We start from the raw sequence: 19,243 nt of genomic DNA on the forward strand, positions 1-19,243 counted from the left end.
GGGATCAAACTCGACAAATCCTTGTGCACAACTCTATGTTGGTCAAGAAACACGCTGATAAACGTAGAAGGGCGGCTCCGGTCTTTGTTCCAGGTGATAGGGTATGGTTGAGCACGAGGAACATCCGTTTAAAAGTGCCCTCCATGAAGTTCGCTCCTCGTTATATTGGACCCTACAGGGTGCTGACCCGTATCAATCCAGTTGCGTATCGTTTAGCTCTTCCTAATACCTTAGGCATCCCGAACTTGTTTCACGTTTCATTGCTGAAACCACTCATATGTAACAGATTTTCCTCCACAATAGCCCCTCCTCGCTCCGTTCAGGTGGAGGGTCAGGAGGAGTATGAGGTTAACTCTATTATTGATTCTCGAATCTCCCGGGGGAAAGTACAATATCTGGTTGATTGGAAAGGATATGGTCCTGAGGAGAGGAGTTGGGTACCTCAGGAGGATGTTCATGCTCCCCGTCTCCGCAGGGCGTATCACTCTCGCTTCCCATCTCGTCCCGGTTCATTCCGCCCGGTGGGCGTATCTGAGAGGGGGGGTACTGTCAGGGTACCTGTGGTCTCTACCTCCGAAAGAGGTAGAGACTTAGCTGTTCCTCCATCCAGACGGTCTGATGGCTCCCTTTCCCGCGGTCTATCCGGTCATGCTAGGCCGGCCGCGAGGGAGTGACTGCCTTTTACAGCATCTAGGCAGGAAGTAGTCATCAGGACACTCCCCCGGAACGACCTGTCAGTCAATTGCTGCAGGACCAATCAGGACGCCTCGGAGGCGTGGTTACTGCTCTGAACAGGGTATTTAACAGAGCTTCTTTCATTAGCTCATTGCCCTGTCGTGGTTCTAGCTTGTTCTAGTCACTCAGTGCTTGTGTATTCTATTATCCCTTTTGGTTTTGACCCGGCTTGTTTACCTTACTCTGCTTATCTCTGTTACCCTTGATTCGGCTTGTCTCTCGCTTACCTGTCTTCTGTTACCCTCGACCTCGGCTTGTCTTTGACCATTCTATACTGTACTACTTACGTTAGTCCGGCCATTCTAAGGTCCGGTATACGTATCTGGCTACTGTTTGTACGCTGCGTGTTGGATCCTTGTCCCGATCCTGACACTCTGCCCCTGATCTGTCTAGTTTACAGTATCAGCCAATCCTATGGGGAAGTATTGTAATTTGCTCAGACCACCACTTCTGATGATGTCAGCAGACAGTCAGTTCAGAGGCAGATCCAGCAGCATATTTTACTATATTTAGGGAGTCAAGAAGGGGCCAGGGTGGTTGTTTTAACATAATAGGGTCAGAAATACATGATTGTGTTCCTGACCCTAAAGTGCTCCTTTAAGCAAGAGTATGTGAAGGGTAGTTAGGGTTGCCACCTTTCTTGGAAAAAAATACCAGCCTTAATCATTTGTATAATCACAAGGAGTGACATCAGAGAAAATTCTGTAAAATCACCAACAAACTACTCCCAGTTTGACTCTGCTGTATAGATGGATTGCTCCCAGTGTCTCAGTCTCGCAAGTCACCCAGTGTCTCAGTGTCCCTATGTATCACAGTGTCAGTGTCCCCATGTCACCCAGACCCCTAGTCTCCCAGTGTCCCCATGTCTCAGTGTGTCCCCGTGTCACTAGGATACTGGGGACACAGTGAGACATGGGGACACTGAGAGACCCAGGGACACTAAGAGACCCAGGGACACTAAGAGACATGGGGACACTGAAAGACCCGGGGACACAAAGACATTGGGACACTGGGAGACATGGGGACACTGAGACATTTAGGGAAACTGGGAGAAATGGGGACACTGAGACACTAGGGACACTGAGACACTAGGGACACAGAGACATGGGAACACATACACTGGGAGACTAGGGGACACTGGGAGATTAGGGGACACTGAGGACACTGGCTGGGAGACAGACACTTGGGGATACTGGGAGACACGGGGACAGTTTTGGACATAGACATGGGGACACTGGGACATATAGGGACACTGGGAGACATGGGGACACTAGGCACACTGAGACACTAAAAACACAGACACTAGGAGACATGGGGACACAAACATTTGGGGACACTAAGACACTAGGGACACAGACATGGGAACACAAACACTGGGAGACTAGGGGACACTGTCTGGGAGACAGACACTTGGGGACACTGGGAGACATGGGGACACCAAGACACTAGCGACACTGGATGGGGGACATGGGGACACTGGGAGAAATGGGGACATAGTGTCTCAGTGTCCCAATGTCTCAGTGCCTCCCAATGTCCCTATGTCTCACAGCGTCCCCATGTGTCTCAGTGTCCCCTAGTGTCTGTGTCCCCATGTTTTCCAGTGTCCCCAAGTGTCTCAGTGTTTCCAGGTCTCCCAGTGTCTGTGTCCCCATGTGTCCTAGTGTGTCTGTGTCCCCTAGTGTCTCAGTGTCCCCATGTGTCCCCTAGTGTCTCAGTGTCCCCATGTGTCCCTGCTGCCTTTCCCTCCATACCTCACTTATCTGAGCTGTAGAGCTGCTGTCTGGACTCTGTGCTGTGTAGCTGCTCCCCCACGGATCAGTAAGTAGTAGAGAGAGGCAGGGATATGCTGTAACTTCCTATCCCTGCCTCTCTCCACACACAGTGACCCCTACTGGCCGGTGCTGGTATTGCAGAGTAATCTCCATTTATTCTGAGAAAAATACCTGCATTTGTATTGCCGGTATTACTGCAATACTGGCACGACCAGGCAGCCTCAAATACTGGCTGTGCCAGTAAATACCAGTGAGGTGTCAAACCTAAGAGTAATGTGTGTAAAAAAAAAACAAAACATTTTTTTTTTTTTTTTTTTTTAAATGGGCCTATTCCATGGGCCTGGGCCTGGAGCTGCAGCTCCATCAGCCCCTATGTTAATCCGGCCCTGCTTCTGGTTGTAACTCCTCTTGGATGTAATTCAGCCTGTCTCAATCACTTTGAACTTGAGAAGACCTGGTTCACAAAACAAAAATATGATGAGAAAAATAAAAACTGCAATGCAAGAACACAATCCATGTGAGCAGACTGAGCATTCAAGAGGGAAAGGTCTACTTGAAAGCCAACCAATCACAGCACTCGGACAGGCAAGTCTAACCCACGCGAGACTTCCTTGGTTATGTGTACAGATAGTGATATTGCCCACAAATCACACTGGTAGTACACATAGATGACAACGGTCAGCTGCCATTCCTGACATGGAACTTGTGCTACTTGTGACATATTGCATATAATTTTATTTTACATTCTAGCATTTGGTATCATGATCATTACATTTTAATATATGCTTTAATGAGAAGTGGAACCTGTTAAAAGCTTCTTGTTTCAGCAATGTGAATTAACTAAACATTTACACTTTACAACAGAAAATATATATTTTTATTAAGACATGGGCAGCAATAATTAGTTTTGTAGGTGGTGTTGACATAAATGTATTAATTATAAGGCGTGCCTGGCTATGCACTCAGCAAAGACAAACATAACTGAATGATGTGCATACAGTGAATTGGAAAGCACCCAGTCAGTCATCAGCAACAGCTGAAAGCTAATAGAGACAAAAGCTATTTACCGAGTGCTTTTGTAGAACAGGTTGCAGCCAATCAGGGTTGACTATGCAATCTACATCTCCCAGCTGGCCCTCGAGTCTGGTGAGAGTATGTAACTAGCTCCAAATCCTTCAAACATTTGTGTAAACGATTAGGATAGAATGTCTGCACTGCTCAGTTTGTGGGAACTAACAAGAAACTAATATACAGCCATGCACGTTATATTCATAGTATATGAGTTCTACGTAAGTGTGCTCAGTATGTTTTTTTTCACAGACTACATAATACATTACTTTTTTACATAAAACCCTTCTGATTCAGTCATGCAGCTTAACCAGGAACATTAATTAAACTGGTTCATGGATTGCAGGATAAAACTTACCAGGAAAGGTTAAAGGATCTTAACATGTATAGCTTGGAGGAAAGACGAGACAGGCGGGATATGATAGAAACATTTAAATACATAAAGGGAATCAGCACAGTAAAGGAGGAAACTATATTTAAAAGAAGAAAAACTACCACAACAAGAGGACATAGTCTTAAATTAGAGGGGCAGAGGTTTAAAAATAATATCAGGAAGTATTACTTTACTGAGAGGGTAGTGGATGCATGGAATAGCCTTCCATCTGAAGTGGTAGAGGTTAACACAGTGAGGGAGTTTAAGCATGCGTGGGATAGGCTTAAGGCTATCCTAGCAATAAGATAAGGCCAGGGACTAATGAACTTTTTTGAAAATTTGTCAGACTAGATGGGCCGAATGGTTCTTATCTGCCGTCACATTCTATGTTTTTATGTAATTGCTTTCTAGAAATCCTTTTCGATTTGATAGTTAAAGATCTGTAAATGTTTGTGTTACCCCTATTTGTTCTCAAGTAAGTACAGGTCAATAACATTGTATGTGATCCATTCAACTGCAAGTTGTATAGGCTTCAGTTTATCTTTTTAAGTTTAAAAAAACACAAACTCCTGCTAGAGCATATTGTGTAGCGTGCAATTGATGGTTTGTCAAGGGGTGTCTGAAAAACTACGGACTTAATTTGTATTTTTGGATACGTTTTTTAAATAATTTTTCTCAAAAAATATTAAATATAAAGAATATATAATTCATAACAAAAAATATATCAATATATAAAAAAATGAAAAAATATTTTTCAAAATATTAAAACATTTTCAAAGTTTAACCAAAAATATTAAATCATCTGAAAAGCTTATCCAATAATGTTAATGATGGCCTATTTTCTTCCTTGGTGAACACAACTATTGGGAATGGAACTATTTGCTGTGACAGCCGGCAGGGCCAAATTAACATGTTTTGGGGGTTTTTTTTGCTACTCTTCACATGCTCTTGGTTTGTGCAGAGGGAATTGAGTATGGAAACTGCTTAAGAGGGATGTTGAGGAACAAAACAACAAAACTAACTTGTGTGTACTGGCTGACAATGAAATTACACAAAAACAAAACATACACCTCTGTGCGCATACAAATACTTATATAGGATCCAACAATAGGGCAATCACTGTTCTGCTGATGTTATACAAGGTTTAATATTTCTTTCACAATATTTCTACAATATGAATCAGAAAAAAATAATAAATTTGGCTATTTGTATTAATACAACATCTAATTTTAATACTTACCTGGTATTCATGTCCTGTTCTTGGAGGATGTTTTGTGTGATTCCTATAGAGCCTGATATGGCTCTATCAAATGTGAGTTTGGCTCTTACTATTTATTCCTGGTAATTTTTACACAGTTGTGCACTATATATATTTTTTTCTAGTATTTGTTTGTGCACAGAGATGAACGTGTATGTTTTGTTTTTGTGTTTTTTTTTGCTTTAAATTATTATAAGGTGTTGGGGAAACACTTCTTATACATACACTCACATTTGTATATATTTTATATTGTATATATATATATATATATATATTTATATTGTTTAGAAGTGCCAACACAACTCTTTTGATTTTTTTGATTTTTGACAATGAAATTAGTTAAGGTAAAGCTGACTTTTCACACAGTGCAAATGCTCTTGCTGCTTCAGTTTCTCTACCACTGTTCTATGTCCCCTTTCTTCTACACTCATCATATCCACCTTTTCCCAGACTGCATACCAGAAGCTTCTGCCTGCTAGTAAGAAGGTAACGGAGACATGGACAATTGAGTGCTAGAGGACAGTCCCCAGAGAGCATAGAGGAAGTTCATCATCAGATGCCTTTGTGCCAAGCTCAGGACGCTGCCCTTAGTTGACCAACCTGAATGATTGCTGCCTGACATGCATTCATGTAAGGCTACCGTTCTAGTTCTTTGGGCAGATCCACCCCCTTTCTAGGCATGTCCTCCGCTTTGATCAGTACCAGTTACGTGATTTGCGAATGTGGCCTATCCTTTTACTCAGCCCACCAATGACCTACTTCACCGGACGCTGCTGTTAGGGGAAAAATACTTGCTTGAGAGATGAAAGAGAGAGATTATAGATGCATCCTGTGAGTTTTTCTCCGGCACCACTTACACCAGATACATGACGCTTGGAAGGTATGACTGTTTTTGTGTTTTCGATAAAATTCTGTAATTAGGCCCATCATTATTGTCAGCACCAGGCCCAATAGGCTCTTCATCCTGCCTTGACAGCAGTGCTTACTATGGCACTGATGGTGTTAATATCTCTAAATCTGATAATTTACTCAACATCCCCTCCTCTCAGCAGAGCACACAATCATTCCAAATTAACTGCTAGGCCACATTATATATATTAAAGGAACACTATAATCACCAAAACAACTTTAGCTAAATGTAGCAGTTTTTGTTTATAGATTATGCCTCTGAAGTTTCATTGCTCAATTATCTGCCATTTAGGAGTGAAATCACTTCTGTTTTTATTTATGCAGCTCTAGCAATACCTTCCCTGGTTGTGACTGACACATCCTGCATGAAAAAAAAAATGGTTTTACTTTCAAGCAGATGTAACTTACCTTAAAAGTTTTTATCTCCTGCTATGTAAATTAAACTTTAACTACATACAGGAGGCTCCTGCAAGGACTAGCAAGCTGTTAACAGAGCAGGAGATACGAAATTCTAAATTAAAGATTTGCAACAACATTGACATTAGATGACTCTTTACAGGAAGTGTTTAGGAAGGCTGTGCAAGTCACATGGAGGAGGTGTGACTAGGACTGCATAAACAAAGTGATTTAACTCCCAAATGCAAGAGAATTGAGCAATGAAACTGCAGGGACATGATCTACACACCAAAACTGCTTCATTAAGTTAAAGTTGTTTTGGTGACTATAGTATCACGTTAACTCCTAAATCCTAGCAACCCAGGTTATAACTATCTTACTGATACCACCAACCTGGGTAATTTACTATGTAACTATACTATTTAGTGTGTAATTTTGTAATGTGCTAAAATCTTCCTCTGTAAACTCACATGTAACAAGTTACTAATTTGTCCTCTTTCCTAACTGAGGCCCCTTTCCTTCATTTTCATCTGTAAATACTGAACAAAAATATTAATTGAGGCAGTCAGCTAGACCTTTATCCTTTTCTACATACCTTCCTCCTTTTGTCTTTAATCTAACTAATCCTTGTTTTACTTTCCTTTTCTCATTGATGTATCTAAAAAATGTTTTGTCCCCTTTTGTTACTGACTGTGCTATTTTCTCTTCTGTGTGTGATTTGGAAGCTCTTATAACTTGATTAGCCTCTTTTAGTTTTTTACTATTTTGGCCACATCTGCAGAGTACCACATTGGTTTCTTACATTTTTTGCTTTTACTGACAAGCCTAATGCATTTTTTTGTTGCCTTCAGCAGTGCAACTTTAAAATAATCCCATTTCTCTTGGACTCTACTTAAACTGCTCCAGTCGGATGACTCCTTTACACACATTTTTATTTTTGAAAATTTTGTTTTTCTAAAGTCTAAAACTTTTGTTTTTGTGTGGTGTGACTCAGTCACTGTTCTTATATTAAACCACACTGACTGATGATCACTGGATCCTAAACTTTCACCTACAGTAATATCTGATACCAAATCTCCATTTGTTAACACTAAATCTAGTATGGCCTCTTTACGAGTTGGCTCCTCAATTACTTGTTTTAGAGATTAAAGTCACCCATGATGATAACTTCCCCTGTCATTGTCATTTCAGCTATTTCCTCAACTAGTAGATTATCTAACTCTTCTATTTGTCCTGGGGGACTATAAATCTATAAATCACACCTACATGAGTTACTGTGTGATTACCAAATTCTAACGTTACCCAAACGGACTCTATGTTCAGATAGATTTTATGCTATCCTTCACACACAGGGCCACCACCCCTCCCAATTTCTTGCACTCTCTGTCTTTTCTATATAAAGAGTACCCTGGTATTGCTATATCCCAGTAATTTTTCTCATTATACCATGTCTCAGTAACAGCGACTAAATCTACATTATCAGTTGCCATTATTGCCACAGGTTCATGGATCTTATACCCTAAACTGCGAGCATTTGTAGACATGACTCTAAGCTTATCATTTTTTAACACACTTGCTACAGGCACCTTCTGTCCATGTTTTGGGGGGCAATTGGATTGATGTTTTATGACCCTTCCCCCCCCTCTCCTGGTTTAAATACATCCTAGCAAAACTCTGAACTGCTCACTGAGAACATTTGTTCTCTTTTGAGAAAGATGCAAACTATATTTTTTGTACAGTTTATTTCAATTCCAAACAGAGCTACCATGAGAAATAAAGTAAAATCCTTGCTCCTGACACCATTCACCAAGCCACAAGTTAAAGTCCCTAATACGCATCCACCTGTTCTGAGTATTATGTACAGGCAGAACTTAAGAGAATGAAAGTGTGGAAGCAACCTGCCGTATATCATTGGCAAAAACACGAAAAACTTCCTTTACCTCTGAAACCTCATTGCAAGCCAAGTCATTTGTCCCTAAATGGACAAGTGCATCCAATTCCCCTTCCTGCTTTGCTCGCTTAACAATCTTACAAATACGTCTCCTGTCTCTGTGAGCAGTAGCTCTAGGAAGACATCTAACAAGACCAGTATTGTCCAGCTCCACACCTCTTATGATAGAATCCCCCAATAACAACTGCTTTCTATTAGGCCATGCATAAAAAATAATGGGTAGGTATCACCATAGATATCCCTTCAAACAGAGCCTTATTTTGTGCAGAGCATTTCTTTTTTTTTGTTGAATTCTTTATTTTTGTAGTGCATAGATGTGACATAAACAGGCAAGAGGTGCCCCAAAGGCAGTCCTCCAGCTTTTCCCACGCGGAACATGCAGGGCACAAGAGTAACATGCACAATTTTACATTTGAAACAGGTTTAAGCACACGAATACCGTAGTAGACTGTAAATATGGTCTAGGAGTATAAGCAGTTTCAACATTGTAGTTTCGACTGTACGTATACACCTATACTACATACATGCTTGGTCAGAGCTTGAGTTAGGTTAGTTTCTTACGATTAATACGGGCATACATCTCTAGGTATACATTGTTAGTTAGGTAGACAGGCTATTGCTATTGATCTAGCGGTATGGTCTTAAGTAGCTTAGCAGACTATTATGTTAGTGTAGCTATGTCTGTAGGATGATATTGCAACACACTCAACATGCATTATACGTTTTTCATGGTAGTATCTATTGGCTCTTTGTTATGTTATCTGCATCTATCAAGGTTTAAGCAGACATATGTAGCACTGTGCATGAAATTAAGACATAAAGATACTATCTGAGCCTGCTGGGAGCAGTGTTGTGAGATATGTGTTTTGAGAAGCAGAGAGGTACTTGCGCATTTTTATAATTAGTCTGCATTAAGACTAGCTTAGCCAAACTTTAGCATTGGTAAATATAAAACAAAGTTATGTAGGTCAGGCAAAATAGAGAATATAACGCTAAACCTAAGGCTGCATAGGTATTAAAGTGGGTTAGGGTGCGGTTGTGTCTCTGAGTGTCCAGCTAATTAAGACCTGCATGGAAGACAGACTGAATGTTGGGGCCGGAATGGCCGCTGATCTCAACCGATGCCTCTGGTATGTCTCTCTGGGTAGGTTGTGCTGTGGCACGGCATCTCCCCGGTTGTTGTACCTCCATATGCTCGGACCATGAGGGTTTGCGTCTGTACTGATGTGGTATACCACGTAGCCCCCTTCTCCATTATGCGCCGGGAAAACTGTGTCATAGCTGCTTGTCCGTCGTTCGTTGGGAGGCGGGTGCTTGTTCTGTTCGGATCTCATGCCCGGCTTTGTTCGCACTGGAGCTGCAGGAGAGCTGGTGCTTGTAGGCTACCAGCCTGGGAGCCCACGAGGCCCAGGGTCGCCCCTTGCGGGGTGGTGCGGTGAGTATCATTCAGTCGCTGGCTTGGTCGCTGTGCTGCTCTCCACCAATGTGGCCGGCACCTCCGGGTCATACCCTTCGTTGCGCTCAGCCCGGGAGGGCTCCGGACATGTGAAGCTGGAGTGTGGTTCCTAGAGTTGCCCTGGTGGGTGTCCCCGTACCTCCGCTTGTCTTCGGCTCTCATCCTCGCGGCCTTTTGGCAGCGTGGGGTTGCTGGCTGCATGCAGGCCTCTAGTTTTGCCCAAAAGCAATCGAAGATTCTGTCGATAGAGTCTCTCGTGCAATCTTTAGTTGCTGCTGTAGCAGTTTGGTGCCATCGCTTGTCCGACACTTGCGTGTCAGGATGCTCCATCATCTTGGGGACCCCTGCCTCCATTTTGTATAGGGAGATCGGTGCGCCTGTCTCTCGGTACGAAGGCCAGAGCACCCCGTCCGGTGGGGACCGAGATATCCTCCGTCGGTCCATAGGGGGGGTGAGTTTGTTCCTCACTCTTAATGTGGTTGGCATCTGGCGGGAAGGCGGCTGTCCGACCCCCGTGCCTCCGCTAGGCCTCACGTTGCCGCTGCGGTTCCCGGTCGAGTACAGCGCCATGGCTGGTACCAACAGGTCCATGGGAACTTCCTCTGTGCACTGAGCCCAATTGCGGTTAGTTTCCATCAGTTAGATTTGGGTTATACACGTTTTTTGGACTCTCTCCGCAGGAGCTCACACAACGTGCGACTTGTCTATTAGCTGGTTCGGCTCCGCCCCCAGAGCATTTCTTATAAAGTAGGGATGTGCATGGGCAAAAAAATTGGTTTGGCACGGCATTACGAAATGCGGCACTTTGGCAATTTGGTTCAGCCCTTTTCCGAAATTCGGGACTTCGGTTTGGTTCGGCACTTCAGAAATTCGGGACTTCGGCACTTAGGGTAAGTCTAGGGTTAGGAGTAGGGTTAGGGTTGGGTTAGGTGTAGGGTTAGGTTAGGAGTAGGACTAGGGTTAGGGTTGGGTTAGGAGTAGGGTTGGGCTAGGAGTAGGGTTAGGGTTAGGAGTAGGGTTAGGGTTGGGTTAGGAGTAGGGTTAAGGTTCGGTTAGGAGTAGGGGCAGGGTTGGGTTAGGAGTAGGGTTAGGGTTAAGAGCAGGGTTAGGAGTAGGGTTAGGGTTAGGAGTAGGCTTAGGAGTAGGGTTAGGGTTAGGGTTGGGTTAGGAGTAGGGTTAGGTTTGGTTAGGAGAAGTGTTAGGGTTGGATTACGATTAGGAGTAAGGTTAGGGTTGGGTTAGGAGTAAGGTTAGGGTTGGGTTAGGAGTAGGGTTAGAGTAGGGTTAGAGTAGGGTTAGTAGTAGGTTAAGGGTTAGGTTAGGAGCAGGGTTTGAAGTAGAGTTAGGGTTAGGAGTAGGGTTAGGGTTAAGAGTAGGGTTAGGCGTAGGGTTAGGGTTGGGTTTAGAGTAGGATTAGGAGTAAGGTTAGGGTTAGGGTTGGGTTAGGAGTAGGGTTAGGAGTAGGGTTATGGTTAGGATAGGAGTAGGGTTATGGTTAGGAGAAGGATTAGGGTTGGGTTAGGGTTGGGATAAGAGTACGGTTAGGGTAGGGTTAGGAGTAGGGTTAGGGTAGGGTTATTGTTAGGGTAGAGTTAGAAGTAGGGTTAGGGATAGGTTAGGGTTAGAGGTACCCTAACCCTACCCTAACCATAACCCTAACCTACCCTACCCCTACTCCTTACCCAACCCTACCCCTAACCCTACCTCTAACCCTACTCTTATCCCAACCCTACCCCTAACCGTACCCTAACCCTACTCCTAACCTAACCCTAACACTACACCTAACCCTACCCCTAATACAAAAAGAAAAGTCCTGCGTTTACTCCCATCACTCCTGGGCAGCAGCAACAACTACAGCACACATCAGCTAATACATATAGTAAAAACCATAGAAAAAAGTTACCTGCGCTCTCTCCTTAATCCCTATGTATATTTAAACAAATGGAGGTCATTTAGTTACTCCAATGGCCACTGGAGGGAAAGCCCGCCTGCCAACGTCAAGGCAGACCCCCCTAGACGGGTCCTACTCTTACCCTTTACCTTGCTTCCTTGAGCTTCTGGCAAAAATATCTCTAATGAGACAGAAAGGGGTATTTTTTTATATACACCCCTATATACTTGTTAACCCTTAATAGGGAACACATGGGATGAGCGGCAGCATTGTAACCAATCCTACCCATTTTGCCACTTTTGAGAAGTCCGAAGCACTTCGGCACTTCCGAAATTTGTCACTTCCGCAATTCGGTTAAGTTTGGCACTTTCGAAATTCATCACTTCGACACTTTGGCAATTCTATTCGTCACTTTGGAAATTCACACTTCGGACATTCGGATGCATGAATTTCTATTCGGACCAAACCGAATTGCACATGTCTATTATAAAGCAATATTAATCAATTATGAGAAATGCCCTTTTTATACGAAACGCAGCCCTTCCATAGTAACATCTCCTATATAGTTTAATTTCAATACATCAGATTGACAAATAACTACATATAAACACGAAACTTTTTGCACAAAATACAGGTCGCTCTCAGCCTATCACTGGCCATCCATAGCGAGTAACGCACCAGTACTTTTACATAACATGAAAAAAGTATGCACGTTTCATTCCTGTCCTATTGTGTTTTACACCCCACCTCCTATAGACTGTAAGCTTGTTTCAACCTATCGTTCCTGTAAGTTTTCTAGTAATTGTCCTATTTATAGCTAAATCCCCCTCTCATAATATTGTAAAGCGCTACGGAATCTGTTGGTGCTATATAAATGGCAATAATAATAATAATAATTGACATAAAGAAGTTTTGGTGCCGCAGTGACCTTTAAAGTAGTGATGTAAATAACTGTGATAAGACGCACGTTTAATAATGTAATACTTATTAAATCATTATACTGTTCTAAATACGGAAAAATTTGCATTGTTTAATTTTAATTGAGCTTTTCGAAAATTATTCTTGTTGAAGGTTATTTTACTATTGGCGTTTTATACTTTAACAAGCGCGTGAATAAATATTATCATTGTGTATACAGTGATAATATATTAATGTAACTTTGTGATGCAGCATGTACAATAGGTCACACTACTGTATTTTCCTCATTTATCCAGCATGATGTATGGCATCCCATCAGCTGGTTTTTTTATATTCCGTGTAGTATATTATTGACTTCCTAAACATCTGCTACTGTAGTATTATCACAAGCTCTGTTATCCCTTCGGGAACATCTGTCAGAGACAAAGTGATTTCTTTCTTGTAACTAAACAGTTGATTTTGAAAAAAACAAGACGTGAGTAAAAGTAAATATGCAGTTCACAGCGCATTGGGAAAATGATGTTAGATTCCTTGCTAAATCTCACCATGTAAAAAGGTCAGCTGGGAATCAAAATAAATTGTTTCCAATATGCGGTCGTCTATGGCATATTACATAGTTTGAATATTTGCAGAATATTTTAAGACATCTTTTCTCGTATAAAACCATATGAGTCATTTTAAAGTGATATTTAAAAATAAATAAAATCATCATCTCTTTCTATCTCAGTTCCACTCCCTCCCCCTCTCTCACTCTAAATGCCCATTATTTAACACAAGCTGGATGTTTTTATTAACTTTATAAATTCTAAAGCTACTTGGAAATGGAGAGTGTTGTTTGGTGTATTTGTATTAACTAGTAACAGCATGTTATGACATATGAAAATTCAGTTGAGTGCTGTCGGTGTTCTGGATATTAATTTGGAAGGATGACCATAATAATCTCACAGTTTAGTACCTCTGTCTGTCACAGGTACCTCATTAAAGAGCCTTATTCATACTTTGTTCTGCAGAGACTCTGGGCATGGGTTAATCTTATTTAAGTCACTACGCTGGAGTTGAATATATATATATATATATATATATATATGTATATATTGCCTGCTAGGGCATAAAGCCTAATGAGGAAGCATTAGCCTGAGCAGCAATGGGAGGCTGTGATTGGCTGAGAGTGTGAGATGACCACATTCATCCTATCACAGTGCTAATGCAAATATAAATTGATTTGGCTACAAGGAAGTGTATAATCTCTGCCTTAGCCATACCTCCAGTGGGGGCGTGGCTATGGAAGTCCAGGGACCCGCACTCATTGTAAAGTTGCTCAGAAACTGTTTCACACTTAATGTAGGGACAGTGCCAGTGGACCCCAGGTACTATTATCAATTATATGAGATGACATGGTTATATTGCCTATAGTGTCCCTTTAAATGACAGTAGTAACAGTAGTAACACACTTTGTAGAAACAGATGCTATCTGTTAATCCCCTGTACTTTTTAGGAAACCACATGTTGTATATAATGTTAAAGAGTAGGAAGAAAAAAGAAGAGACTAAGCCATGGACTAGGACTGCGATAGGCAACCTTCGGCACTCCAGATGTTGTGGACTACATCCCTCATAATGCTCTTACACCCATAATGCTGGCAAAGCATTATGGGAGGTGTAGTACAAAACATCTGGAGTGCTGAAGGTTGCCTATGCCTGGACTAGGAAAGTATAATGTTGTGTACATTTAAAAAAATGTGCATGTTTCTCTGCTCTTTTTGAATGGGAAATTTTTGAATCAAGATAGACACTCTCCATTAAGCACTTATGTAAAAGTACAAATACGCTCTTTGCTTTCTCATGGAACGTATACATATTCTGTAGCAATCTATTTAAACAATACGCCTCTTAATCCCTCCCAAGTACTCACAGCAACAATACTTAATCAAGCAAACGTGAATTGAGGAAGGTGGAGAACCTATGAATGTTTAGCTTGCCCTTGAGTGGGTCCGCACTCAGTTTTTGCTTCACTTGTGCCATTACAGAAGAAGAACCTGAATCGTTTGCAGACCAGATTGAGCTCACCATTAATGGCAGTCCAGAGCCAAAATACTGGCAGGCTTCCCTTTGCATGAGAGATACAGCAATATCAGATGATGTTTGGGTCTTGGTGTTCCTCACCAGTGAGGTGTAGCTGACACCCACAGGGCACAGTAAAGCCGGGATCATCTGGTGTTGCCATAACCTCATGCAAAGGTAGCCTCTCTAGAATATTGACGTTCTTTGCCTTTTATTACTAACTGACAACTATAGTGTCGCTACAGGGGCATTTGCTCCCCTAGACTATTTATTGCCCCCTGTGTGCCTTCCCTGCTCCGAAAGTGCCTTTGCTAACTAACCTTGTCAGGGTAGGCATCTGCCTACTTACATGGTAGGTGCTTACTCTGGACGTGGTTGAATGGTGGTAAAGGAGACAGGTAGCCCTGTACATACTGTGCTCTTCCTGCACAGCTCCCTTGCACGCCCAGCAGTGTGCCACCATCCGGAATATGACATCATCCTGGCATCAACATCACTACAGGGCACGCAAGGGATCTATGGAGGATGAGCACAGTGTTCCCAACTGAGAAAGGTAAGGATGTTCGGTGGACCTCTTAATAAATAAAATTAATGTGTGTGCTTATGAATGTGAATATGTGTATGTATGTCAATGATGTCTGTGTTTGTGATAGTGTGTATGTCTTTGATTGTGTGTATGACTGTGTGTATATCTGTCTATTATTATGTGTGTATGTCTGTGGTTATGTGTGTGTATGTCTGTGATTGTATGTGTGTGTGTATGTAGGTCTGTGATTGTGTGTGTGTGTGTGTGTGTAGGAATAACAAATAAGAGAGTCATCTACTAAACAACTGACAGATCAAAATTAATAAAGAGCTCTTAAGTTTGATTTTTCAGTTGCTTAGTAGATAGCTCCCTAAATTGTTACCCCTATATGGGATTTCCATATTTAAATATTCCAAACAAGGGTGCTGTTTGGCAGATAGCTCCCTTATTTGATGCTCCTGAGGAAGTTGCACAGACGAAACGCGTTGAGCAGCATTTGGGACCCTGCAATTTGGTATCAGCAGTTTCTTTTTTCTATGTACTTTGGTTACTTGTTTTGCTTGTGCAATTTTTATTTTTGGCTGAGTGTTATTTACTTATACTAGTGATGGGCTATATGCCTTTTCACTTTGGTTGTCTTGCACTCTAGCATTTGCACTTTTTGTCTTTCTTACCTAACAGAGTACTATGTTATATTGAGCTGCTATACTTATGGGTCTTTAGCCTATTGTGGCTTTTATATATATATATTATTATTTTTTTTATATATATATTGCACATATTATTTTTCAATAAACTTTGTTGTTTGTTTCTACTATTTTTCTCTTTTGTCTTAACCCTCATTCATGATATTACCCACATAGTGACTGTGGCGCCCTGTACTTTCTATTGTTTGCATTAAATATGACAATTCCACATAAAGATGGCAAAAAGGGGAGTGTTCAACTAAACTGTTGCACGTTCTGAATTAACTAGCCCAGAATGAGCATTCTTGATGGCTAATTTGAATTCTGTGTAAATATGCTGTCTGATACCAGTATACACAGCATGCTGGTGCCCGACAGCCAATGGCAGCAGGTTACCCCACCCCCAGTGGAAATAACTACTTATACATTGTTCTATAGTCAGCACAGACTGGTAATGAGGTTAATGGTCACTATAAGATATTCATATGTGGTTGTACATTGCCTAATATTTACAAATGTATGTATGCAATAATTTCCTGTTTCTGTAAATGATCTTATTCTGTAATTTGAAACATAAATTCTAAGGTAATATTTATAATTTCTATGTTTTTTATATTATATATTTGTTGCATTACAAACAGGGCCGGTGCAAGGATTTTTGGCTACACAGGCACATAGTCACAGAAATATGCAGGCACACTATCAAACAAACACAGTCATACAGGCACACAGTCATACAATCAACACATACAGGTACACAGACATACAGTCATACAGACACACACACAGAGACATGCAGACACTGGCATATAGAGAAATAAAGACACAGTTATACAAACACAGACATACAGAGACATGAAGATGCAGGCATACAGAGACATACAAAACAAGGCATTCAGATACATACAGGCATGCAGAGACATACATACACAGGCATGCAGGGACATATATACACAGACATAGTCATACAGAGACATACAGACACAGGCATACAGTGACTAGTGATGTCGCAAACATAACATTTTCGGTTCGCGAACGGCGGACGCGAACTTCCGCAAACGTTCGCGAACCGCCATAGATTTCAATGGGCAGGCGAATTTTAAAGCCCACAGGGACTCTTTCTGGCCACAATAGTGATGGAAAAGTTGTTTCAAGGGGACTAACACCTGGACTGTGGCATGCCGGAGGGGGATCCATGGCAAAACTCCCTTGGAAAATTACACAGTTGATGCAGAGTCTGGTTTTAATCCATAAAGGGCATAAATCACCTAACATTCCTAAATCACAATGGATATGGATTGACACCTGACATATGACATATTGACACCGTGACATATGGATTGACACCTGTCGTCAGAGACCCTGTTACACACTGACATAGAGCAGAATAGGGACTGTTCCCCCTACATAGGGTCACTTGGCAGATATGGATTGACACCTGTCCTCAGAGACCCTGATACACACTGACACAGAGCAGAATAGGGACTGTTCCCCCTACATAGGGTCACTTGGCAGATATGGATTGACACCTGTCCTCAGGGACCCTGATACACACTGAAAACAGAGCAGAATAGGGACTGTTCCCCCTACATAGGGTACTTGGCAGATATGGATTGACACCTGTCCTCAGGGACCCTGATACACACTGACACAGAGCAGAATAGGGACTGTTCCCCCTACATAGGGTCACTTGGCAGATATGGATTGACACCTGTCCTCAGAGACCCTGATACAAACTGACACAGAGCAGAATAGGGACTGTTCACCCTACATAGGGTCACTTGGCAGATATGGATTGACACCTGTCCTCAAGGACCCTGATTCACAATGACACAGAGCAGAATAGGGACTGTTCCCCCTACATAGGGTCACCTGGCAGATATAGATTGACACCTATCCTAAGGATCCCTGATACACACTGACATAGAGCAGAATAGGGACTGTTCCACCTACATAGGGTCACTTGGCAGATATGGATTGACACCTGTCCTCAGGGACCCTGATACACACTGACACAGAGCAGAATACGGACTGTTCCCCCTACATAGGTCACTTGGCAGATATGGATTGACACCTGTCCTCAGGGACCCTGATACACACTGATACAGAGCAGAATAGGGACTGTTCCCCCTTCATAGGGTCACTTGGCAGATATGGATTGACACCTGTCCTCAGAGACCCTGATACACACTGACACAGAGCAGAATAGGGACTGTTCCCCCTACATAGGGTCACTTGGCAGATATGGATTGACACCTGTCCTCAGGGACCCTGATACACACTGACACAGAGCAGCATAGGGACTGTTCCTCCAACATAGGGTCACCATTTTTAGCCCAAGGCAGCTCATCTCATCAGGCCTTTTTTAGTCAAATGTATTGCCCACTGTCAGTCCCTTCGGGATCCATCCCTCGATCATCTTAATAAAGGTGAGGTAATCTAGACTTTTTTGACCTAGGCGACTTCTCTTCTCAGTGACAATACCTCCTGCGGCACTGAAGGTCCTTTCTGACAGGACACTTGAAGCGGGGCAGGCCAGAAGTTCTATCGCAAATTGGGATAGCTCAGGCCACAGGTCAAGCCTGCACACCCAGTAGTCAAGGGGTTCATCGCTCCTCACAGTGGCGATATCTGCAGTTAAGGCGAGGTAGTCTGCTACCTGTTCTCTGAGGGTGGATCCCGAAGGGCTGTGGCGATGCGTAGGACTTAAAAAGCTCCGCTTGTCTTCCATCAACAACACGTCTTTAAAGCGTCCTGTCCTTGCCGGCGTGGTCGTGGGAGGAGGAGGATTACTTTCACCTCTTCCCCTGTTAGATTCCCGTTGTGCTGTGACATCACCCTTATACGCTGTGTAAAGCATACTTTTTAATTCATTTTGCAAATGCTGCATCCTTTCTGACTTGTTGTAATTTGGTAACATTTCAGCCACTTTCTGCTTATACCAGGGGTCTAGTAGCGTGGACACCCATTACAGGTCGTTCTCCTTCAGCCTTTTTATACGAGGGTCCCTCAACAGGCACGACAGCATGAAAGACCCCATTTGCACAAGGTTGGATGCCGAGCTACTCATTTCCCGTTCCTCCTCCTCAGTGGTCTCAATGAAGGTATGTTCTTCCCCCCAGCCACGTCCAACACCATGGGTACCAGATAGGTGACAATGAGCACCCTGGGATGCCTGTTGTGGTTGGTCTTCCTCCTCCTCCTCCTCAAAGCCACATTCCTCCTCTGACTCCTCTTCCTCACA

The sequence above is a fragment of the Pelobates fuscus genome, chromosome 4 (genome assembly GCF_036172605.1).
Source record: "Pelobates fuscus isolate aPelFus1 chromosome 4, aPelFus1.pri, whole genome shotgun sequence".
NCBI classification, from domain to species: Eukaryota; Metazoa; Chordata; class Amphibia; order Anura; family Pelobatidae; genus Pelobates; species Pelobates fuscus.